Below are 26,402 nucleotides of genomic sequence, written 5' to 3'. Positions count from 1 at the left end.
ATCCAGCACCTCTCAACCAGCTTTGTCCTTCCTTGCCCCTGACCTGCCAAAAACCCCAAGCACTCTTCTGCAGGTTGCAAGTTCTACTACTCTTACTCTAAACCACAACAATAGGCACCAGACTGCGCTCCAAAACAACACTGCATTTTGCACCAGAAGTACATACCCAGGGACCAGCACTGCTTGACAACACTGCTTTTAGTCAAAAAGCTCAACTCCATTACAAGCTAGAGGCAAAAAGATGACAGCGCCAGAAAACCCAAAGGACCCTACTGTGCCCTATCAAGAGGGAAAGGGGGGATGGGAAAGAGTCTAGTAAATGAGGAACTATCTACAGGGACAGTTTAGCATACAGAAAGCTCACACAATACTTACAGATTCACCAGAACCTCCTGCTTCAGACAACTCGATAATTGGCTCCTTAGGCATGACTAGGAAAAGCGTCCTGTCTAGGGGCGAAAGATCATAGAACGTAAGGCACTGGAGGAAGATTAAACAGTTAAAACATAACCAGCTTTAGAGAAAGGTAAGAGCTTATGCAAACCCATCTGCCCTGCTGAACTCCTACAGAAGCAGATTACCAGATACCACAAACGCAAGCCAGAACATTGATTTTTCTTGCATGATTATAATGCTTTCTATACCCAAAACACTACATCTTTACAGAGCCCCCTCCAGAAGCGGGATTTGTCATGCAAGACAATGGGGGAAGGAGACAGGCCACTACTTGCAATTAACAACCTACAGTATGTTTTAGTTCGGGCTGATTGTTTCCTAAGCAGTTTTTCTATTGGATGTGGGCCATGCAGAGACTGGAGCAAATGGCTTAACTGAATCATCAAAGAGTTTAGTGAAGTGGAAGAGCAGCGGCCATTGTTTCCCACAGGACAGGGAGCTCAAGTATCGAACACACGCATAATGACAGGAAGCCTGCAAGTGCATAGGACGAGTCTGTCTTCTATACTGCATGCAAGCTCTGCCTTTAAAAGCAGAAGGCATCCCTAACTGTTAACGTTCAGCATTTTAATAACTAAGTCATATGGCATATTACCTTAAAGTTAACATCGCATAGGCAACGGCTGTATTGCTTTCCCCCCGGGCTAAGCAGCTCACTCTAGTTTCCAGTACCAACACAAGCATGCTGTTATCACGGTCTCACTTCCCCACAGAAACAAATTCTGGAAAGCCATTGCAGCCTGCAGGATGATCACTTTGTATTTTTTTTTTTTTTTTTAAACTAGAGAAAACCTTATTTCCTTGCCCTAATAACCCAGTTTGCAGGTTCAGAACCAAAGCCTAGCACAGCGAAGCTGCGAAACCTCTTCGATGCTGTTAGGAGACACATTGAGGCCAAGTTACCGTCAGAGGTCCTTCTCTACGCGCGGACACGACACGGTGGGGGTGGAATGCGAGGCGAGTCCGGACAACACCAGCAACCCAGCACGCCCGCGGCGGCCGCAGGGGTGGGGTTGCGGCTCAGAACAAGCTTAGGGGATGGTGCAGTAGAGAGCGCCACAACCCAGAGAGGCCCCGTCCGTCCCCCGTCCCTGCACCCACCTGCAGCAGCAGCACCCTGCCACGCGCCCGGGCACCGCGCACCGGGTCCTCGGCTCAGATGCCCGCAAGCGCGGGAGGAGGGGGAGGGGGGGAAGGGAAGAGGAACCGCGCACAGAGCAAGGGTGCGGCTACCTCCTCGTCCTCGTCGCTGACGATACCAGAGAAACGCCTTGCCGGTAATCTTTCCGAAGACAGTAGTGGCACCACCAGGGCCAGAGGCCAGCACCCCGACACTCTCGCCAGCCAAGGACAACGCCCGTGTCCGCCCCGACACCTCCTCCACTAAGCCGGGCCCTCCGCGGCGCCCATTGGGCCGATGGATTGTGGCCCGCGTCTCGATTTGCTGTCTCGTCTGTCATTTCCGCCTTTCCACGCCCCCTTTGCGAGCCCGCCCTCGTTGACCTGGTGCCCGCGGGGCGCGGAGGGATCTGCCCCGTGTAGTGCTGCGACCCTGAAGGCGGGCTACGAGGTCGTAGAAGACGCTGTAGTAGCTACAAGTACTGTTTCTTGTTCTTTGTTACCACATCGAGTTGTGAAAAATGCATGTTATATGATTGGCTCTTCGCAAATATTAAAGTGAATACTATATGAGTTATGTTTGAATGCAGTGTTGTATTAATCCTTTTTTAGCAATATTGTATTAATAATTTTAAGTAGTGTGTTAAATATAGTTTTAGGCTATAGCATAATATTAAAATAGAAGCAATGTGATGTAAGATAACTTTTTGTGGCCTGCACAAGGAATGGATGAGATAATCAAGAAATTCTTCACACAGAGATAACAGCAAGAGTTACTGCCTCCTTAGCAGAAAAGACAAACATCCTTCCACCTCCTCTCCGTATTTAAGGAGCCACCAGTATTAAGGGGGAAAAGCCAACAAAAACCAGAAAAATCCCTAGTTTGCAAGGAATTTATGCATCATGTGTGAGAAATATGAATATGCAACAGGCTATTGCTTTTAAGGGCAAATCCTTTGTTCCACAAGGCATGCTATTCGCGGCATAGTGCCCGAGAGCATCTGGACGTCCGGAATTTTTTGCTTTTATTGTCCTTTATTGTCCTAACTCTGATTGTCCAAATTCTTATTGCTCTAATTTTATTACTGTTTTTATAACTATTTTATTGCTATTAAACTTTTAAAATTTTAAAACAAGTGATTGGTGTTTTTCACAATTATGGTAGCAGAGGATGGTTACTAACACCTCGCTGCCGGTGCCTTAGGGGAGTCAGGGTGAGGAAGGTGCGCTCTGCCCGATTAGGCAGCCTTGCTCTGTTTCCTCTAGTGTGACCGACAGACGCAGGTTATGATCGATGGACAAAAGGAGGCAATAAAACAAAGAAAAGGGAAAAGATTCCCTAAAACCGCGGCAATTGGCCCCAAGACTAAAGTGTGCACGAAGACAAAGACCCGAGGATAAAGGATAGGTAAGTATTTGCTTGGAAGGGGTGGATAAGGGGGGGGGGGGGGAAATGAATGCGTGTGAATGAGTGGCGGGCTGGTTATCCCAGACCTGCCAAGTGAGTGATGAGTCTTTCACGCTGAGGTTTCGTCTTTTCGCGAGAAAAGGGGCTAGTAAAGAGACGAAGGCAGTGACAGAGAATCTCCCCCCCCCCCCCGGGGAAACTGGGACTGGGTCTCCGGGAAGGGGTGGGACCCCTTGGAGAGAGGGAGCCGAGGATTTCCCTGTCGTAATCCACTGGGAAACACGGAATAAAATAAAGCAAAAAGTGTAGAAGGGGCCCCTAAAAATTCTGCTGGATTGAGGATATGCCCGAGAGCATCCGGAGTTGGACGACACAGCTGGATTGAAGGATATCCAAGAGTACCGGGGCTGGCCAGTAATACCTGAAATTTTCACAGGTGATTTGAAAGTAAAAAGTACCTTATTGTTGTCTTGTAGTGTGTGATAGTCACACATGCAAACAAGCCGTTGTTTCTCCCTCCCCCCCGGGCACGTGGAGGGGGGCCGCGCTTAAAGGGTGTGAGTGACACGCAGACAGCCTCACAGGTGAACTGGCACCAGAGGCAACTGAAATAGAGATTTTTGGAGTTTACTCGAATTAACAAAATAAATTAAAACATTTAAATTTTAGTTTGTAGAATTATGTGTTGAATTTTAACCTTTTACTTGAGAAACCTCTGCCATGGTACAAAGGGCATAAGAAAATGCAAATCTCTGAAGCTTCTTGCATAAAGGACAATGCCAGAGAAGACCAGGAGATGCAAAGAACCCAGATAAAGGGGCTCCTCTGTCTCCAAGCTTATCAAGACTGACAGACCTACTCAGGCACCAAAGGACCAAAAGCGCATGCACAGAGGAGAAAAGTTCAAGAGTTTGTGAAAAATGCATATTTTATGATTGGCTTTTCGCAAATATTAAATTGAATACTATATGTATTATGTTATATTGATTAGAAGTGCTGCATTAACATTTTAATAGTATGGTAAATGTAGTTTTGTAGTTAAAATAAAACCTATGTATGTGGGTTTTTTTTTTTACTAACTCAAGCAAGAGATGAGATAATGAAGAAACTCTTCACACAGAGATGACAATGATGGGGGCCCATAAAGAATTACTGCCTCCTTATCGGAAAAGACACTCTTCCACCTTCTCTCCGTCTTTATGGAACCACCAGGATTAAGGGGAAGAAGTTGACAAAAACCAGAAAAGTTCTTAATTTGCAAGGAATTTATGCATCATGTATGAGATGTATGAATATGCAACAGGCTACTGCTTTTAAAGACTATTCCTTTGTTCACAAGGCATGCTTATTGGGCTTAAGTGCCCGAGAGCATCCGGACGTCCGTAATTCTTTGCTTTTTATTGTCTTGTAATTGTCCTAACTCTAAATTTTCATTATTCTAATTGTATTACTATTTTTATAACTATTTTATTATTATTAAACTTTTAAAATTAAAAAAAAACAGGTGATTGGCGTTTTTCACAATTATGGTAGCAGAGGATGGTTCCTAACACCTCTCTGCCGGTGCCTTAGGAGAGTCAGAGTGAGGGAGATGCGTCCTGCCCTGATTAGGCAGCCTCACTGTGCTCCCCTGGTGCTACCGACAGATGCAGATCACGATCTGATGGGCAAAAGGAGACAATAAAACAAAGAAAAGGGAAAGGATTCCCTAAAACCGCGGTAATTAGCCCCTAAGACCAAAGTGTACACCAAGAACAAAGACCCAAGGACAAGGGATAGGTAAGTATTTGTTGGGTCGGGGTGGATAAGGGGGGATGAATGTGTGTGAATGAGAGGCGGGCTGGGTACCCCAGACCTGCTAAGCGATTGCAGAGTCTCCCATGCTGCATTTCCGTCTTTTTCGCGAGAAAAGCGGCCAGTAAATAGACGAAGCGAGTGATAAAATGAGTGAGAGAATCCCCCGAGGGAAAACCGGGACTGGGTTTCAGGGAAAGAGTGGGACCCCTTGGGGGGGTAAAAAAAAAAAAAAAAAGGTAAAATAAAAGGTAAAAAGAGGGTTTTCTTGGCATAATTAATTGGAGAAGAATAAAAGGTAAAAAGAGGGTTTTCTTGGCATAATTAATTGGAGAAGAATAAAAGGTAAAAAGAGGGTTTTCTTGGCATAATTAATAAGAGGAAAAAAAATTTAAAAGGTAAAATGTGTGGGAGGGGCCCCTAAAAATTCTGCTTTGGACAACACAGCTAGACTGAGGGATATCCAAGAATACCGACACTGGACAGTAACACCTCTTAGGTGAATTAAAAGGTACCTTCTTGTTGTGTACGCGAGGATGGGTCCCGCACCAACAAGTCCCCTGTGGGTGGGAGCTGAGACAAATCCCGCAAAACTAGCCTTGTTCCCCTGGGTGTGAGGGGGAAGTTGTGACTGCAGCCAACCTCAAAGGTGAATTGGAACCAGAGGCAAACAAAAGGTACCTTTCCTTGTTGTGTACGCGAGGGTGGGTCCCGTACCAACAAGTCCCCTGAGGGTGGGAGCTTAGGCAAAACCCTACAAACCTAGCCTTGTTCCCCCGGGCGTGAGGGGGAAGCTGTGACTCGCACCAAGTGTGAGTCGCATTCAGCCAGCCTCAAAGGTGAATTGCCACCAGAAGCAACCAAAAATAAAAATTTTGCCGGATTGAGGGTACACCCGAGAGAATCTGGGGTTGGGAACAACACAGCCGGATTGAGGGGTATCCAAGAACACCGGGGCTGGCCAGGGACACCTAAAAGTGTAGGTGTGTTGAAAAATAACTCAGGGTGCTTCCCAGAGGCCTAGCAGTACTGAAGCCCAGAGAGGCTGCCCCCAAAGCAAGGATGGCTTAGTATCGTAGGACCTTTTAGTACCGCAGCTGCGCAAAGTACGGAGGTCCGAACCCCTGACTCTGAGGCTATCTCGGGAAGAGGGATAGCCAAACCTCGGGGTGTAGAAGGGGTCAGGGTGGGGGCTTACATGATTCACGATTCTCTGGCAACAGAAATCCCTTTGTGTAAGTCTAAGAGGTTTGCTAACGTTTCCTTCCTCTGTGCAATAAAATAAAGGGAAATGTAGAAGTATGAATGAACAGGCCTGAGGGTGTGGATATGTGTGCGAAAGCAAGTGGAAAATAAATGTGAGTAAATAGAAATTAGTGGAAGATATACAATGTAGATTGTTTGTTTTGAGCTTAATGTAGATGTGAGAGTGAGTGAAAAATAAAAGTAAGTGTGCACGAATGAAAGTATATGTAACAATATTGTGAAGTCCAGAAGTATGAATGAACAGGCTTGAGGGTGTGAATGTGAGTGAGAGTGAGCGAGAGATAAAGGTGAGTAAATGGAAATGAGTGGAAAATATGTAATGTAGATTGTTTATTTTGAACTTTATTTTTTTGGAGGGAGGTGTATTATGTCGAATGGTTTGCGAGAGAAAGGATTTTTTTTTGCATGGGTAGTTGAAAGAAGGTAGTATTCAGGTTGCTAGAGAATGTGAGAAAAAAAAAAAGAGCATGGAATGAATAGATAAGATTTTGGGAAAAAAAAAAAAAGGGACAGAAAACCAGTAAAAAGGAAGAAAAAGGGGAAAAGGGAGTGGAACAAGAGGGAACCACACCACTCGCAGTCGAGCCACTTGTCCCGGGCCCTGGCTCGCCGCTTGTTTCAGCTCCGCCTGTCCCTGTCCCGGCATCATTTGTCCCAGATCCCAGCGAGCCACTCACTTCGGCTCCGCCTGCCCCGGTGCCAGCGCCTGTCCCGGTGCCTGTTTCGCCGCCCGCAGCCTCTGTACCAGTTCCCGTCTCGCTGCTCGCGGCTGCCCAACCGGCCCCTGCCACCATCCCGCCCGGCTGGTCCGTGGCCGCTCCGCCGGCCACGCCTGGCGGGCTCTCATCCATCCCGTCCGTCCCGTCTGTCCCATCCTTGACAGCTCCTCCTGCAGCTGTTTCCTCTGCCCCATCCCCAGCGACTTTGACCGTTCCAGCTGCGCTGGGCACCGCCACTGCTGCTTTGCCTCTGCTGGGAACAGCTGACCCAGCCGCCATTAACCACGCTCCCGGCTGGTATCCCCTGGAAATGCCCCCTCGTTTGGCGGTTCCAGCAGCAAATCCTGCCCATGCTCCCCTGAGCTCCGTTCCCCTGGTAACCGCAGCTCCAGCTCAAAGAAACTCGCACCTGGAGGACGCCCCTTATAGGAACACGAGAAGTTCAGTTAGAAAACAACATTCTCCAGACTCTTCCTCACAACACGGGAGAAAGGCTATAGAAAAAGACTGGGATCTATTTCCACTAAGAGAGGTCCCGATGGGAGGGGGTGGAACTGAGTTTGTAAATGCTCCTTTAACTTCTTCTGAGGTCAGGAATTTTAAAAAGGAAATCAAAGGGATTTTGAAAGATCCCATAAGCACTGCTGAACAATTAGACCAATGTTTAGGTTCAAGCATTTATACCTGGGAAGAAATGTGGTCGATAATAAAGATACTATTTTCTCCAGAAGAAAGGGAAATGATCAAAATTGCAAGCAAAGAAGCCTGGAGTAAAGAAAAACCACAGGTCCCCCCTGGAAAGGACAAAATGCCAACTGCACCTCCTGAGCGGGGTCGAAATAATGAGGAGGGGAGAAAACATATGAATGAGTATTGTAGTTTAATAATCAAAAGAATAAAAGGGGCATCATCTCGAGAGCAAAATGCTAAAGGGACTTTTGAGGCACAACAAGGGAAAGGGGAGGCTCCAACTGAATGGTTGGACAGACTTGGGAGAAATATAAGGCAATGTTCCAGAATGGATCCTGAGACTGATGTGAGAAAAGCTTTGTTAAGGATTAACTTTGTGCTTGGCCAGATAATGGAAAAAATTGAAGATCAGCATGACAAATCATTAGATGATTTATTAAAGGAGGATCAGAAAGTCTGTGGCCAAAGCCAAATTAAGAGCAAGGATTGTGGCAGTCACCATGTGAGAAAACAATTACAAGAAAAAAATCAAAAACACACAAGCACTACTCCTAGATATGACAGTAGAAGAGACAGGGGAACAGGAAAAAAATAAAACTCCAATACACACCAAGTCTCAGGAGCATTCCAGGAATGTCTGCTTTTACTGTAAGAGCAAAGGACATTATAAGAGAGATTGTCCTAAGAGAGCAACAGATCTGAAAATCTTCTGAGAGATGAGCAAATAAGAAGAATAGGGATGTTAGAGGCTCTATTTTTTAAGGGGAAAATACCATCTAGAGTCTGTGATAACTTTAAATTGGGTCCCCAAGAAAAAAAATTAGAATTTGTAGTAGACACAGGGGCAAAAAGAACCTGTCTGTTAAATATTCCAAAAGATTATAGTGTGAGCAAAGGTACTGTAAAAGTAACAAGAAAAAAAATTTAACAAGGAAGTTTGGGCTAGAGAAGGAAATAGGGGAGGATGCTTCATACTGAGCAAATGTCTTCATTGAGCTGTTGATTCAGCTAATTCTTTTCCCTTTACTGTGCACAAGTAGTCTAAATTATTCCTTCCAATTTGCATTGTGATTTTTCAACTTGAAATACGTAACTTTCTGTACTCTAAAATTGAAAAACTAGTTTACTGCTGTGACATAGCCAAACCTACTTTTAATTTATTTTGAATCGATGCGAGGCTGTTCAGTCAAGTGGTTCTCAGTGTATAAAGTTAAACTAAAGGTAACACCAGCTGCTTAGCAGGTCAATGAGAAACATTTTTTTCTTCCAGCCAGTCCTTTTACATGTACCCAAATGTGTTTTGCTTTTTTAGTTTTTGTTTTGTTTGTTTGTTAGTGTTTCGAGAAGTGCTGACTACTTGCAGTGCACCTAGAACAGCAGCTAGAGTTGTGCATGCATAGCACTTCTGAAAAATAGGGCTCATTTTTTTTGACCTAAAATTTGAGATGGCTACATATATAAATGGGAACACACAAAGCTGGATGAAGAAAAGGTTTCAGTATCTTCTAATGTAAGCTGTTAATTTGTTACTTTCAGCATCACTGTGGGTGCTGATACACACACATAAAAAAAAAAAAAAAAGATGGTGGGGGGGAATCTCTGCTTGCTGTAGTTTTATTTCTGGAATGAGTTAGACAGCTATGAAGAAGTTGTGGGTTCCTTGTGTGGTTTACCCAGGCCTGCAGGGAGGGCTTAGTCGTGATTCCCTCTGTGCTGCAGGTAGCCCTGCAGCGTGGCAGCAGTAGCTTGCCTCTAGTGAGTTTGCAGGCAGGGTGCTTCACCACTGCAGTGCTCAGGTGCTGTTTCCTATTGTGACATTAAAGCTTGAATTCAAGAGTGCCTCTTTCCATCCAATTATTGTTTGTACCACAGGAGCCTCTTTGAACAGCGTTTCCTAACAGTCAAAGAGAAGGTATTGCAGAGACAAATTCCTTACTTTCTGTCTTCCCCCACTGTATTCATGTTTTGTCCATTCTCTCTTCAAAATATGGATTTGTAAAACTCATGCTCTGTGTCCTCAGATGCCCTTCCTAAATCAAACCTTGGCTTTGTTGCAAATTGCATTGCACTAACTAGCATTGTCTTAAGTTTTTTAGTGCAGGCAGGATCACTTTGGAAGTAAGTTGTTCTTTACCTTGTTCCTACAACCATTTTGAGCTTGTGAATGGAAAAAATTGTGATAGAAAAACAAGTCTTTAGTTTTGGCACTGTGTCAGCTGTGAGTGGCTAGTAGCCTTGGTAGAGAGTGCCATAAATTGCATGCTTGCAGAACGCACATAACAAAAGTAATTTAATTTGTAAAGAAGTTGAAAAACGGGGAGGGGTGATTGGCAGACTTACCTCTCTGAGACATTGGAATGTGGACTGATGTTAGAAGGTGGACTGATGCTGGAATGTGGATGTTAAAATGTGAAGAGAGAGAAAGAGAGGGAGAGAAAAAGAGAGAGGGAGGCAAAGGACAGAGTTAAACGCAAGACTGTTAAAAAATAAATAAATAAATAAAAGGGACCACCACTAGAGATAAGATCAAGGCAGAGATAGCTGACTTTCACAAAGTGATTTATTTGTTTAAGCAAGAATTCTTTTTTCTTTCTGTTTTTTTGTTGTTAAGAAGAGGAGGCTTTTGTTCTGAAGAGTGGGTCTGTAAGACTAAAACAGTTAAATGTTGCCCAAAAAGTAAAAAGCAAGAGATGTGATACATGTCATGTTAAAATTGGCCTGATCTTTTTATTTAACTAATTATAGCTCACAGGAAGAAGAATTGGCCTCTGCAGCTATTAAAACAGCTGGACACAAGAAGAAGAAGCGGCTATAGAAAAAAAGCTTTTAGTTAAACCCAGAAAGTTTTGAAGAAAACGAATAGAAAAAGTTAATGCAGTATTGTCTTTCTTTTAACACTGTGTTGTTAAGAAGTCCTTTCCAGGTACCACTAAATCAGCAATCTGAACCACAGAAAGAGGGTGAATTCACGACAGCAAAATCAAAGAACTTGTGAAGAACCTTGAAGAATGGACTATCACATCTAAACCGGGTGATATCAAATTGACTTTCGACTGGGACTGGGTAGTAATGGTTTGGGAAAACCCAAATGAACCAAGGAAGGTACAAAGAATAACACCTAACTGAGAAATAAGGCAAAGCTTACATCACTGGTTTTAAGCACTGCCTAAATAAGTCCTCAGACGCCTCTGAGAACTCCTTAGGAGAGGAATATTGCCACTTCAAACAGGAGGATCAGGACTATTTTAATCAGAGTTCTCATATTCTGGCCTTATCCTGTGACTTGTACAGGGAAGAAGGGAAATTACCATTAGTATTATACTGTATACTTTATTTGATTCATCCCAGAACTGGACACGCTAACTGGGTTATAAGTAAATGTTCAAATTATGAGAATAATTGGTATTGGAACTCACAAAATCTATGTTCTCATTGCAATAGGTATTGAGTACTAAATCTATCCCCTATACAGATAGAACTCAAAGCAACTGAAGTAATAACTTTGTTTTGTGGATGAGAATTATCAGTGCCTGTTGACTGAGAGATACCTGAGGAACGGTGGGAAACCTCAGTTAAGGAGTATTGAAAAAGACTTGCCTAAATATATTTAGTAAAAAGGAGTAACAAAGGAAACAGAGGGCAAGCCTGGATTGACCACTGTACTCGCCACCGAGAAGATCACACATACCTGCTATGGGAAGCAACTCCATAGGCAGGGGAGGTGGGGGTATAAGCCATACCAGACCTCTGTTATTCCTGTTTCTGTCTCTCATTTGTTGTCTTTTACCTTTTGAGATACTGGCAAGATCGTGTCACAAATGCTACAAAAAATATTACATGGAAAGAAACCAAAGTTCCTTTTTTGTTACACACACCCATGTCAACAGCCACTGTTATAACCCATCCAAACTGAGTACCTGCAAGAAAAAAAATGGGGAAAAATATTTAATTACAAGGAACTTAAGAAAAAGTAGTACTAGATGGGGCATTGAATGTCCAAAATGAGAGAGATGGATTTGTTTTACAGTTGATTTCAGAAATACAGCCCAAGATTTGGCGAAAAGGCCATTAGTAAACAAAAAGATGAAACCAGCACAGCAATCTACCTCTGTATTAAACCCAAATTATATACTGAATCGTATTATAAGATTCCAAGCAGTAATAGAGAAGATAACAAACAAAGCCGCTCAGGCATTGGAATTAATATTGAATCAGCAAAGCCAAACAAAAACTCTAGTGTATCAGAATAGATTAGCTTTAGACTATGTATTGGCTAGAGAAGGGGGTGTCTGTAGAAAATTTAATATATCAGATTGTTGAAAATAGATGACAATGGGAAAGTCATACTGGGAAAAAAAAAAAAGAATATGAGAAAGAAATAATCGACATACCGGACCAAATGTGGGAAAACAATGTTAAAAACTAACTGATGGGGTAATGTATTGAAGAATGGATAGTGGAAGAAATTAAGATTCTTCCTTTGATGTTTTAGAACTGTTCTGATGTTTCTTCCTTGTTTAATCCCATCTTTTATTTGATTACTAACATAGTCTAAAGAATGCAATTGAATAAGAAATATTGCTCAAGCCAAATGATTTATAAAGAATAGGAGGAGGGATTGTGAAAAATGCATATTTTATGATTGGCTTTTCACAAATATTAAATTGAATACTATATGTATTATGTTATATTGATTAGAAGTGCTGTATTAACATTTTAATAGTATAGTAAATGTAGTTTTGTAGTTAAAATAGAACCTATGTATGTGGGTTTTTTTTTTTTTACTAGCTCAAGCAAGAGATGAGATAATCAAGAAACTCTTCGCACAGAGATGGCAGTGATGGGGGCCCATAAAGAATTACTGCCTCCTTATCGGAAAAGACAAACATTCTTCCACCTTCTCTCCGTCTTTATGGAACCACCAGGATTAAGGGGAAGAAGTTGACAAAAACCAGAAAAGTTCTAAATTTGCAAGGAATTTATGCATCATGTATGAGATATATGAATACGCAACAGGCTATTGCTTTTAAATGTTATTCTTTTGTTCACAAGGTATGCTTATCGGGCTTAAGCGCCCGAGAGCATCCGGACGTCCGTAATTCTTTGCTTTTTATTGTCTTGTAATTGTCCTGACTCTAAATTTTCATTACTCTAATTGCATTACTATTTTAATAACTATTTTATTATTATTAAACTTTTAAAAATTTAAAAAAACAAGTGATTGGCGTTTTTCACAGGTCACTTCCCGGAGGCCTGGCAGTACTGAAGCCCAGAGAGGCTGACCCCAAAGTAAGGGGGGTACAGTATAGTAGGACCTTTTTAGCACCGCGGCTGCCAGGGGCAGTCGTATGACCCCTTCCTCAAGGTGGGGGGGTGGGGAGTCCAGATCGGGCAAGATGCGGAGGTCCGAACCCCTGACTCTGAGGCTATCTCTAGGGAAGAGGGATAGCAAAACCTCGGGAAGGTGGAAGGGGTCAGGCTGGGGGCTTAGACGTTCCGTGATTCTCTGGCAACAGAAATCCCTTTGTGTAAGTCTAAGAGGTTTGCTAACGTTTCCTTCCTCTGTCCAATAAAAGGGAAATGTATGGAATGCTGAACCTAAGTCAGCGGTGAAACTTAGGGGTGTCAGTACTTAAAGTTCTGGGGTGTCGAATAAAACCTTACACAGTCCAGGTGGGTGAGACACAAGAACCAAAAACGTGGCTAAGCAGACGTTGAGAAGTATGAATGAACAGGCCTGAGGGTGTGAATGTGTGTGAGAGTGAGTGAAAAATAAAGGTGAATAAAAGTAGATGAATGAAAGTACATGTAATGTAGATTGTTTAAACTTCACTTTATCTCCTTGGAGGGAGCGGTATTGTATTGAATAATATTGTACTTAATAATATTGTGAGAGAAAGGATTTTTGTGTGGGTAGTTGAAAGAAGGTGGTATTCAGGTTGTAAGAGAAAGTGGGAAACAGAGGCAGGGGACAAATAGATAAGATCTTGAAAAAATTTGGACAGAAAACCAGTAAGTTGGATACAGGAAATGTTATCGTCAAATAACTAAGGAGGCCAATTAGGGATTAATCAACTAACATAAATGTATTGAGCAAGCAGTAACAAGCAAAATACAGCGCTGGGCGGCCGGGGAGTCTCTGCTCTGCCAACGGCGCGCATTCCCCCCCTTTACCCCTTGGTTCTTATACTCCGTTTGCTTCCGGTTGGTGCGTCTCTCCTGGGGTGCTCTGCATCTGTGTGGCCGGTCGCTAGGTGGTAGTACTCTGCTTCTTGGTGGTCGTCGGGAGGAAGGCTCTTTACCTTCCTTGTGGATGTCTTTGGCCTAAAGGTTAACTTGTACATATTGGGATTTACATCCTGCTGTGCTACATTTGCATAATCCCCTAAACCAGATGCCTGTGTTTTCCTTAGGTCTCCCACATCCTGAGATTTTAAAATTCTCTAGTCAGTTCTTATCTGTCTCTTCCGTGTTTGCTTTGATAAACAAAGCCCCTTTATCTATCACTTTGAAATTCTTTAATCAGCTCAAATTCTTGTCTGTCTCTTTTCATGCTTTCCTGGATGAACAAAGTTTATTACAATCCCTCCTTTTTCTCTTTACCATTTTGTTCATCAAAACGTCTTAATTCTTGGTGACTTAAAACTAGGGGTTCACCTATTTCTGGATCGTCGGGCAAGGTCTCATATTTTTCTTTGATGAGCATCAGGTGAGCTGCCTCTAATCTTCCTTTTACAATGTCTAGGATTTTATTAAAAATGCAGGGTCCGAAAGTTAAACCCGGTATTAACAGTATTACAGGACCTGCAATGCTTGATAGTAATGTGGTGAGCCAGGGGGAGCTACTGAACCAAGTTTCATACCAGCTTTGCTGTGCTTCTCTTTCTCTCTTTCTTCGTTCTATTCCTTCTCTCAATTTTGCCATTGTGTCCCTCACAATTCCTGTGTGATCTGCATAAACACAGCATTCCTCTCTAACAGCAGCACATAATCCTCCTTGTAAAAATATTAAGTCTAGCCCTCTCCTATTTTGTAATACCACTTCTGACAGGGATTTTACAGACTTTTCAAGGGCCGATATCGACTGCTCTATACGGGCTAAATCCTCATCTACTGCCATCCTCAATGAATTAAATTCTTGATTCTGCTTTACTAGTGATGCTACCCCAGTGCTAACACCTGTTCCGCCTATAATCATTAGGGTAGCCACTGTCAAGGCTGTAAAGGGTTCCCTTTTTGATAGGTGGTGCTCAGGAGGGATATGGGTGTTAAACACATATTCCTCAGAATGATAGATGATTTTAGGAACTATTAATACTTGTATGCAAAACTCAGAGGTTTCATTGAATAAGTCAAGAGCAATAGAAGGTGTAAGCCCCCCTTTAGAGCATATCCATTTAGTGGTTTTGGCTGGAATTAACCATTTTGCCGGGTTACCTTTCTGCTGCGCCCTACCTATTGCCCCACATAAATGTTCCTTGTGCCATGGGACCCTCCCTATGCATCGTCCCTTTCTAGTTACGGCTGCCAATGTTATTCCTTGGGTCTGGGGGTCCCTCCAGCTACATTGTGGAGGATTACTTGCATTGACTCGCTTGGGTTTCTCAGTGATCCCTACTGCTTCATAGAAAGGAGGTTTAATACCAAAGCACAGCAAACATTGTTCAGTAAGGTTAGGTCGTGTTACACTGAGGACTTGGTATGCCGCCTGCATAAGTTTCCAAAGGGTATTTTGCTGGGGAGCCCGGGTAGGAAGTGTTAGGGTCTTGTCTCTGGGTATTGTGGTGTCACTAACCTTTATAGCTGTCTTGTTTAACTCAGTTAATTCTTCCTCAGCAATCACAGAGTTAGGGCCTACGGGTAGAGGGTTATGATGTATAGGTTCTTTTTTTATTTGGAGATATCCCCCGCGATCCTTACCTGGTTCCCACATTCTTATTCTCCACGTTTTTCCTGTCATCCGTCCTGAATCCAGGGGTTCTAGTACCTGTATCCTTAAAGACGTACAATCCCCTTTGTATACTGTTACTCCTGTGTAGTCATACTGTGGATGCTTACATCCCTCAGGGTTCCAGGAGACCCTCAGATATTGATCTGGACGTGTGGCAGTCCAGGCAGTTGCTATGGTTTCACAGCCCCAGTACCCACAAAAGTACTCACCAGGGTAGTTACAATAACTCTTCCCGGGATTTGAACTAGGACACCAATAAGTAGCTTGAGAATCTGGTCTTGACCATGTCTCTAAAGAGTTTAGTAATTCATCATTAGTTACTAGGAAGGTCGGGGCTCCTGCTGTAACATTATGTCTAATAATTTTTCCCTTGTCTATCTTGGTCAAAGTCCAATTAAAGGGTTGGTAGACATAGTTTCCTTGCACAGGCCTGGTACCAAATACAGCCAATATGCACATAATTTGCCAGCAAGGGTGGAGCCCAAACTTCCCTTGGGTTTGGGTTTGATAAGTATTATTTCCCTGTAACCAGTATTGATTTCGAAATGTTGTTGTTGGGTTCGCCTTTACCTTTGGGAAGTCAGTATCCTTGAGGCAGTTCTTGGAATATCTGGGAATTATCCCAGTCCGTGGGCTCTTTCCTCCACTGCTTCCTACCCCTCTGCCTCGCTCGCCGACTCGGTTGCTTCGAGCCGCGAGGGGTACCATCTTCTCGGCAGCAAGGATATTCTTCAGGAGGACCCTTACTCTGTTTTTGTTGCCTCTTTTTAAATGACTCCCAGTTTTTATCCTTCACCTGTGGTGAGCCACACCAGATCCCAGATAGGGCTTTTCGGCAACTCCCTTTTATAATTTGAATAATTAGGGAAATTGGTTCATTGAAGTGGAAACAACAATTTTCAGGCCTAGCTCCCTTAGTAAACACCTCCCACCACTCTTGGGATTCCCTTGGCAAAGTTCCGTTTTCTTCCCCAATTCTCAGAACCAAATCAGTCAGTTCTCTTTCTATCTGATAACACCCTTTACAAATACCCCTAGGAGGAGTGCTTCTAAGGCAATGGACCCACCACAGTTCTTGGCAAATTTTACAAATATAACATACAAAAGGGTAACAATCACAATCCTTATTTGTACAATATACTCTAAAATCACTAGTTATAGGGTATCCATAATCCAATATCTCACTATACCAATTAACTTGTACAATTTTTACTGAGTCCATTAAGTTCGTTTAAGTGTGATCTTAAGGTCTCCGGGCTGGCTGGTTATCCTCCAAGGGTCTTCAGCAGCGGCATCAATCGGTCCCTTTATTCGGCTCGCATGTGTCTAACCCTTCTCAGCAGTTCTGACTGCAGTTTCTGTAGTGAGTAAAACAACATAGGGACCTTCCCAATTTGGAGTCAGTGAGGTTTCCTTCCAGGTTTTTATTAACACCCTATCACCCGGCTTTTTATTGTGGATGGCTAAATCTAAAGGAGGTCGTTGCGCTAGCAATCTGGCTCCTCTAAGCCGTTCCCGAGCTTTCATGAGCTGCACCACATATTGGTTAATTTGTTGATGACTTATTTCAGGGTGATCTATAGGAGAATCCATATCATAAGGCATCCCATAAAGCATTTCAAATGGAGAAATTCCAATATCGGTTCTGGGCTGAGTATGTATATTTAACAGTGCTAAAGGCAAACATTTTACCCAAGATAACTGTGTTTCATACATCAACTTGGTTAGTTGTTTCTTAATTTCCCCGTTTACTCTTTCTACTTTACCTGAGCTTTGTGGGTGCCATGGAGTATGATATTGCCACTTTGTTCCTAGAGCTGAAACTACTTCTTTAACTATTTTGGAGGCAAAGTGTGGACCCCTGTCTGAGTCTATTACCTCTGCTAATCCATAGCGGGGGATTATTTATTCTAATAATATTTTTACTACTGTTTGGGTGGTTGCCCTGGAAGTAGGGAATGCCTCTACAAAGTGAGTCAAATGATCTATTATCACTAATGTTTATACCTTCCTACTTTAGGCAAATCAGTAAAATCGATTTGAATGTGGGAAAATGGTCTATGAGCCAGTTTCCGTCCCCCCATTTCCCTTTGTCTCCATTGTTTCTTGTTGACCCTTTGACAGGTTAGGCATTGTTGTGTTACTTGTTTAGCTAAGGTGTGCATCCCAATACAAGCGTATTTAATCGCAAACTGGTCTATTAATGCCTGAGTACCCTAATGTGTTTTTGTGTGAATTGCTTCCAGGATTTTCCGGGCCACTGACTTCGGGAGTACCTCACGGCCATCTGGTAATTGTTTTCTATTTCCCTTTTCTATAATCCCGATTTCTTTTAGTTTCTCCCGCTCCTTTTCAGTGAACACCAATATGTGAGTTGGTCCATGCAATACACAATACTTTTTGTTAGGGTTTTCACATGCGCACCTAATCTCATCAATACCAAATGCCTTCCAACAGCCATAACAAGGTTCACTTTCTAAATCTACACCGCAGGTGGAACAATCTTTTCTCCTTTGTACTGCTGCATTTTCTCTTAATACTTCTAGTGCAGCTTTCTTTGCTTCCTGATCAGCAAGATTATTTCCTCTTATTTGGTTACCTAACCCCCTCTGGTGGCCTTTTATATGGACTACAGCGATGCCTTCAGGCAACCTTAAAGCTTGCAATACTTTTCTAATTAGGTCCTCATGAATTAATCCTTTCCCTTGTGAATTAACCAAGCCTCTTTCTTCCCATATTTTTCCAAATGTATGCACTACCCCATAAGCATATTTTGAGTCTGTATAAATGGTTCCAACCTTTCCTTTTAACAGCTCTAATGCCCGTAGTACTGCATATAGCTCACAAGCCTGTGCTGACCATCCGGAGTTTAATGGTCCTGATTCTATTACCTTCAAGGTTTTTCCATTAATTACTGCGTAACCCGATTTTCTTTTTCCGTCTATTACTCGAGATGACCCATCCACAAATAATTTTTCACCATCTTCTAGTTCCTCTTCCTCCAAATCAGGCCTTATCTTTGTTTGTTCTTCAATAACTTTTAGGCAATCATGTGCCAGGTTTTCACTAGGTTCTCCATACAGAAACTGAGCAGGGTTTTGGAGGGAGCTGGTTTCTAAGCTTAACTTTGGTGAGGAAATCAGGATCCCTTCATATTTTAGGAGCCTAGCATCTGTAATCCATTTTTCTGCTTTTTGCTGTAACATTCCTCGGATGTTGTGGGGAGATAGTACATGTAGTTCTCCTCCAAAGGTTATTTTTACTGTTTCCTCCACTAACAGTGCTGCTGCAACTATTGATTGTAAACAAGTAGGCCAGCCCCTTGATACTGGGTCTAGTAGTTTTGATAAATAAGCCACCGGTTTTTTATTCCCTGCCCAATCTTGAGCAAGTACTCCATATGCTGTACCATCCTTAATGTTTACAAAAAGATAAAAGGGCCTTTTTAAATCAGGAAGACTGAGAACCGGTGCATTTACTAATTCCACCTTAAGGCCCTGTAGTTTTTCCTCATCTTCCTGTGTCCACCTGGGCAAACCTTCTTTTGTTAGTTTCTCATATAAGAATTTTACTTTCCCACTAAATCCCTCTATCCATTGTCTACAGTACCCAAATAATCCTAGCAGTTGTCTGACCTCCCGCTTTGTCCTTGGCCCTGCCATAGCTAAGATTCCCTTAACCCTTTCTGGATCTAATTTCTTCATTCCCTGACTTAGCCTGTGCCTTAGGTACTTCACTTCTTTCTCTACAAATTGCAATTTGGATTTTGACACTTTTAGTCCCTTCAAGCTTAAGAAATTAAGTAACCTTATGCTCTCCTTTCTAACAACTTCCTCTTCTTTTCCAGCAATCAGTAAATCATCTACGTACTGAATTAGGACAGCCTCTTCTCCCAATTGGAAATCCATAAGTAGTTGTTCCAGTGCCTGGCCAAATAAATTGGGGGACTCAGTAAATCCTTGTGGAAGTACTGTCCACCTGAGTTGTTGTTTCCTATGGGTGTCTGGGTCTTCCCATTCAAAGGCAAAATAATCTCTACAACTTTCTTTGAGGGGACATGCCCAGAATGCATCCTTTAAATCTATAACACTATACCACTGATTTTCGGGCCCTAGCTGGCTTAATAAAGTATAGGGGTTAGCTACTACAGGGAATCTTTCCACAATTCTTTTGTTAATTTCTCGTAAATCCTGTACCAAACGGTATTTCCCATTGGGTTTCTTAACAGGAAGGACAGGAGTGTTAAAAGGGGACATGCAGGGTTCTAATAATCCCTGTGTTATTAATCTTTCGATTTCAGGTTTGACCCCTTTCCTTCTTTCACTTGGAATCGGGTACTGCTTAATCTTTACTGGTACTTCAGGATTTCTCAGCATTACTTCAAAGGGCTTTATGTCCAATCGGCCCACTGTTCCCAGGGTATACCATACTTCGGGGTTAATTTTCTGTTCATCCTCTACCCAAAGAGGACATAATTTAATGTTTAGCTTTTTGTCATTTATGTCAATTCCAATTCCTAATTCAATCATTAAATCTTGTCCCAGTAGGTTATAGTCAGCCTCTGGGACTAATAACAGTGACCCCATACCTATTTTGGAACTGGTTTCAAATATCACATCTTTAATTACAGGTACCTTAAAGTGTTCCCCTTTTGCCCCAACTACCTGTATTGTATCTCTTGATAATTTACACCCTAGGGGAAGGGTTTGAACTGTTGATCTCTCGGCTCCTGAGTCCACTAGGAACTCATATTCTTGCTGCTGGGGACCAACTTTCAGTTTTACCAGGGGCTCTGATCTTTCCTGGGTCCCCAGCAAATAGAGCCCCTGACCTCCTCAATCTTCCTTGAATTGTTTTTCATCTGCCAACCTTTTTCTGCATTCCCGCCGAAAATGCCCTTTCCTCCCACAATAAAAGCAGCTTGCCTGTCCACCCTCCTTTTCTCTTCTCCCTCCTACCCTCTGACTGTTCGGCTTACTTTCCTGGAACCGATTAAGCGTTCCCTTCTTTTCTTCACGTACCATAGCCATCACTACTCTTGCTTGTTTCCTATGCCCTTCTTCCTCTCTCCGAACATACACTTTCTGAGCTTCCCGCAACAATTCATCCAGACCTCTACCGTGCCAATCCTCAATTTTTTCTAACTTTCTCCTAATGTCAGGCCAGGCTCTGGCCACGAATTGGGTCTTTAACAACAGCTGTCCTTCCGGAGTTTCAGGATTTACTCCAGAGTACAGCTGAAAGGATCTCCAGAGCCGTCCTAACCATTCAGTGGGGTCCTCATCTTTCTTTGGACTCTCACAAAAAGCCTTATTCACATTCTGCCCCTTAGGGACTGATTCTCTGATCCCTTGGATAAGAACTGTCCTTAAGTCTGACATATGTGTCCTATGCAGGGGATCCTGCTTATCCCAGTTAGGACGCTGTAAAGGCCACTTAGTATCTGCTTGGGGTCCTGCCTGATGATCTCTATCCCAAATCCTCATGCCGGCTGTCCTGATCATCCCCCGTTCCTCAGATGTAAATAGGATCCCCAATATTGACTGCATTTCATCCCATGTATACACGTTGGGCCCCAGAAACTGATCCACCCGCTCTGCAACTCCAAGGGGGTCTTCCAATAGATGTCCCATTTCTTTCTTGAACTCCCTCACATCTCCTGAGTTGAGAGGTACTTCCACATAACCTATTCCCGGAATTTGGGCTGGTTGTCCCTGCTGACCAGCATTGGGGTTAAGGATCATTCCCAAACCTACTTCCCTTAATGGATATAGAGCTTGCCTTTCTCTTTCTCCACCCCCCCCCTTGTTTGGCTACGAGTAACACGGCGATTTCCCTCAGGAACCGGCTCTGGCATTTCTACCTCTTGGTAGCCAGAATCTCCCTCTTGATCCAAATCGGGGTAAACTACAGGTGGTGCTGGTGGGGGTGGAGGAGGGGGGTATGTACGGTGGAGGGGGTGCAGTTGGAACTTCCTCAGGCTTTTTATTTTTCTTTTTTCCTCCTTGGGTGCTTAAGGCAAAAAGTTTTGCTCTTGTTTCTCCTACTATCCAGAGGAGAGCGGCATACTGGCTTTCTTCCATATCAAAAGGTTCTTTAGAGTTTACATAAATGTTCAATACCTGGCAAATCCAGTCCTCAAAGCTCCCAAATACTGGCCAAAATAAATTATCACCACGGATCTGTGTCCCTCCCCATACTTCCATGCAGTAATGTATCATTTTTACCCTATCCTTTCCTCTTCTCGAAGGATATTCATCCCACAATTTTATCATTAGACCTAATGGACTGTCAGGTGGTATCTGGGGGAGCTTTACTGGGGTCCCCATCCCCATGGAACCAGAGGGCTTGCTTTTCCTCTGTCCCATCTTCCAGGACACCTTCACACACACACACACTCACTGCCCCCTTTTTGTGGCCCAGTCCCTCGCGGGATATGGAAAACGCACTACTCAGGGGTCCGCAATCAGGTCGCCCTAAAATAAGGCGCCTCACACGTTATGTCCTGGGATCCCCAACCCCAACCGAGCGGATTCCCACTTTTTACTCACGCTGTCCTGCGTCTTCGCCCGGGCTTCGTGCACAAAGATTAGGGGGTTACCGGTATCCTTTTGCTTGTTACCAATTTAGGGTTCGTCGGTAAGGGTCCGGGAGGGTAAAACCCACACCAGAGCCGCTGCCGGGGCAGCGGGGCGCCTCCCCGAAGGGGAATTCCCACCGGGTTGCCCTTATCCAAGTCACGGCACCAAATTTGTTATCGTCAAATAACTAAGGAGGCCAATTAGGGATTAATCAACTAACAAAAATGTATTGAGCAAGCAGTAACAAGCAAAATACAGCGCTGGGCGGCCGGGGAGTCTCTGCTCTGCCATCGGCGCGCATTCCCCCCCTTTACCCCTTGGTTCTTATAGTCCGTTTGCTTCCGGTTGGTGCGTCTCTCCTGGGGTGCTCTGCATCTGTGCGGCCGGTCGCTAGGTGGTAGTACTCTGCTTCTTGGTGGTCGTCGGGAGGAAGGCCGGAGGGTGGGGGTGCGGCTCAGAACAAGCTTAGGGGATGGTGCAGTAGAGAGCGCCACAACCCAGAGAGGCCCCGTCCGTCCCCCGTCCCTGCACCCACCCGCAGCAGCAGCACCCTGCCACGCGCCCGGGCACCGCGCACCGGGTCCTCGGCTCAGATGCCCGCAAGCGCGGGAGGAGGGGGAAGGGGGGAAGGGAAGAGGAACCGCGCACAGAGCAAGGGTGCGGCTACCTCCTCGTCCTCGTCGCTGACGATACCAGAGAAACGCCTTGCCGGTAATCTTTCCGAAGACAGTAGTGGCACCACCAGGGCCAGAGGCCAGCACCCCGACACTCTCGCCAGCCAAGGACAACGCCCGTGTCCGCCCCGACACCTCCTCCACTAAGCCGGGCCCTCCGCGGCGCCCATTGGGCCGACGGATTATGGCCCGCGTCTCGATTTGCTGTCTCGTCTGTCATTTCCGCCTTTCCACGCCCCCTTTGCGAGCCCGCCCTCGTTGACCTGGTGCCCGCGGGGCGCGGAGGGATCTGCCCCGTGTAGTGCTGCGACCCTGAAGGCGGGCTACGAGGTCGTAGAAGACGCTGTAGTAGCTACAAGTACTGTTTCTTGTTCTTTGTTACCACATCGAGTTGTGAAAAATGCATGTTATATGATTGGCTCTTCGCAAATATTAAAGTGAATACTATATGTGTTATGTTTGAAAGCAGTGTTGTATTAATCCTTTTTTAGCAATATTGTATTAATCATTTTAAGTACTGTGTTAAATATAGTTTTAGGCTATAGCATAATATTAAAATAGAAGCAATGTGATATAAGATAACTTTTTGTGGCCAGCACAAGGAATGGATGAGATAATCAAGAAATTCTTCACACAGAGATAACAGCAAGAGTTACTACTGCCTCCTTAGCAGAAAAGACAAACATGCTTCCACCTCCTCTCCGTATTTAAGGAGCCACCAGTATTAAGGGGGAAAAGCCAACAAAAACCAGAAAAATCCCTAGTTTGCAAGGAATTTATGCATCATGTGTGAGATATATGAATATGCAACAGACTATTGCTTTTAAGGGCAAATCCTTTGTTCCACAAGGCATGCTATTCGTGGCTTATTGCCCGAGAGCATCTGGACGTCCGGAATTTTTTGCTTTTATTGTCCTTTATTGTCCTAACTCTGATTGTCCAAATTCTTATTGCTCTAATTTTATTACTGTTTTTATAACTATTTTATTATTATTAAACTTTTAAAATTTTAAAACAAGTGATTGGTGTTTTTCACAATTATGGTAGCAGAGGATGGTTACTAACACCTCGCTGCCGGTGCCTTAGGGGAGTCAGGGTGAGGAAGGTGCGCTCTGCCCGATTAGGCAGCCTTGCTCTGTTTCCTCTAGTGTGACCGACAGATGCAGGTTATGATCGATGGACAAAAGGACGCAATAAAACAAAGAAAAGGGAAAAGATTCCCTAAAACCGCGGCAATTGGCCCCAAGACTAAAGTGTGCACGAAGACAAAGACCCGAGGATAAAGGATAGGTAAGTATTTGCTTGGAAGGGGTGGATAAGGGGGGGGGGGGGGGAAATGAATGCGTGTGAATGAGTGGCGGGCTGGTTATCCCAGACCTGCCAAGTGAGTGATGAGTCTTTCACGCTGAGGTTTCGTCTTTTCGCGAGAAAAGGGGCCAGTAAAGAGACGAAGGCAGTGACAGAGAACCCCCCCCCCCCCCCCCCCCCGGGGAAACTGGGACTGGGTCTCCGGGAAGGGGTGGGACCCCTTGGAGAGAGGGAGCCGAGGATTTCCCTGGCGTAATCCACTGGGAAACACGGAATAAAATAAAGCAAAAAGTGTAGAAGGGGCCCCTAAAAATTCTGCTGGATTGAGGATATGCCCGAGAGCATCCGGAGTTGGACAACACAGCTGGATTGAAGGATATCCAAGAGTACCGGGGCTGGCCAGTAATACCTGAAATTTTCACAGGTGATTTGAAAGTAAAAAGTACCTTATTGTTGTCTTGTAGTGTGTGATAGTCACACATGCAAACAAGCCGTTGTTTCTCCCTCCCCCCCGGGCACGTGGAGGGGGGCCGCGCTTAAAGGGTGTGAGTGACACGCAGACAGCCTCACAGGTGAACTGGCACCAGAGGCAACTGAAATAGAGATTTTTGGAGTTTACTTGAATTAACAAAATAAATTAAAACATTTAAATTTTAGTTTGTAGAATTATGTGTTGAATTTTAACCTTTTACTTGAGAAACCTCTGCCATGGTACAAAGGGCATAAGAAAATGCAAATCTCTGAAGCTTCTTGCATAAAGGACAATGCCAGAGAAGACTAGGAGATGCAAAGAACCCAGATAAAGGGGCTCCTCTGTCTCCAAGCTTATCAAGACTGACAGACCTACTCAGGCACCAAAGGACCAAAAGCGCATGCACAGAGGAGAAAAGTTCAAGAGTTTGTGAAAAATGCATATTTTATGATTGGCTTTTCGCAAATATTAAATTGAATACTATATGTATTATGTTATATTGATTAGAAGTGCTGCATTAACATTTTAATAGTATGGTAAATGTAGTTTTGTAGTTAAAATAGAACCTATGTATGTGGGGTTTTTTTTTTTACTAACTCAAGCAAGAGATGAGATAATGAAGAAACTCTTCACACAGAGATGACAATGATGGGGGCCCATAAAGAATTACTGCCTCCTTATCGGAAAAGACACTCTTCCACCTTCTCTCCGTCTTTATGGAACCACCAGGATTAAGGGGAAAAAGTTGACAAAAACCAGAAAAGTTCTTAATTTGCAAGGAATTTATGCATCATGTATGAGATGTATGAATATGCAACAGGCTACTGCTTTTAAAGACTATTCCTTTGTTCACAAGGCATGCTTATCGGGCTTAAGTGCCCGAGAGCATCCGGACGTCCGTAATTCTTTGCTTTTTATTGTCTTGTAATTGTCCTAACTCTAAATTTTCATTACTCTAATTGTATTACTATTTTTATAACTATTTTATTATTATTAAACTTTTAAAATTTTAAAACCAAGTGATTGGCGTTTATAACAAGTTCAAATAGGAGGAAGACCACAATCTTCAGCCTCAGAGACCACCAGAGACCACCCGCGCGACCACCACAGCAAACCACGCATGCCCAGAAGGGCGGGGACCTATTTAGCATGAGAGGCGAGGACAGGCAGGGCCAGGGGTTGAATATGCATGGTAAAGTTGTGTAATGTATTGCATATGGAACACCTTTGTGAATAAAGATGTGGGTCAGACTGAGGCTCGGGGCACAAGTTTTTGGAGCACTATCTCACTTGTGCCGGGCGCTGGCATACATACCCACTTCATAACTATATCGAGTTGTGGAGTCTATTTATTTATTCCGCAAATCGCTTCACAACCAAATTCAGGGCACTTCCCGGAGGCCTGGCGGTACTGAAGCCCAGAGAGGCTGACCCCAAAGCAAGGGGGGTACAGTATAGTAGGACCTTTTTAGCACCGCGGCTGCCAGGGGCAGTCGTGTGACCCCTTCCTCAAGGTGGGGGGGGGGGGTGGGGAGTCCAGATTGGGCAAGGTGCGGAGGTCCGAACCCCTGACTCTGAGGCTATCTCTAGGGAAGAGGGATAGCAAAACCTCGGGAAGGTGGAAGGGGTCAGGCTGGGGGCTTAGACGATCCGTGATTCTCTGGCAACAGAAATCCCTTTGTGTAAGTCTAAGAGGTTTGCTAACGTTTCCTTCCTCTGTCCAATAAAAGGGAAATGTATGGAATGCTGAACCTAAGTCAGCGGTGAAACTTAGGGGTGTCAGTACTTAAAGTTCTGGGGTGTCGAATAAAACCTTACACAGTCCAGGTGGGTGAGACACAAGAACCAAAAACGTGGCTAAGCAGACGTTGAGAAGTATGAATGAACAGGCCTGAGGGTGTGAATGTGTGTGAGAGTGAGTGAAAAATAAAGGTGAATAAAAGTAGATGAATGAAAGTACATGT

General features: G+C 43.9%; 1 protein-coding gene across 1 annotated transcript in view; it reads right to left on the bottom strand.

Annotated features, from left to right (window-relative positions):
- LOC137464253 (uncharacterized) overlaps nucleotides 1–26,402 on the bottom strand; it is a 123,539-nt gene that overhangs the window by 478 nt on the left and 96,659 nt on the right. Inside the window, exon 1 of the transcript XR_010994130.1 lies at nucleotides 376–1,683. The gene's annotated coding sequence lies outside the window, so the exon portion shown is untranslated. Of the gene's footprint in view, nucleotides 1–375 lie in introns of the transcript that reaches the window.

This window comes from Anomalospiza imberbis, chromosome W, assembly GCF_031753505.1.
Source record: "Anomalospiza imberbis isolate Cuckoo-Finch-1a 21T00152 chromosome W, ASM3175350v1, whole genome shotgun sequence".
Lineage (NCBI taxonomy): Eukaryota > Metazoa > Chordata > Aves > Passeriformes > Viduidae > Anomalospiza > Anomalospiza imberbis.
This window is presented reverse-complemented; position numbering and strand designations above follow the sequence as displayed.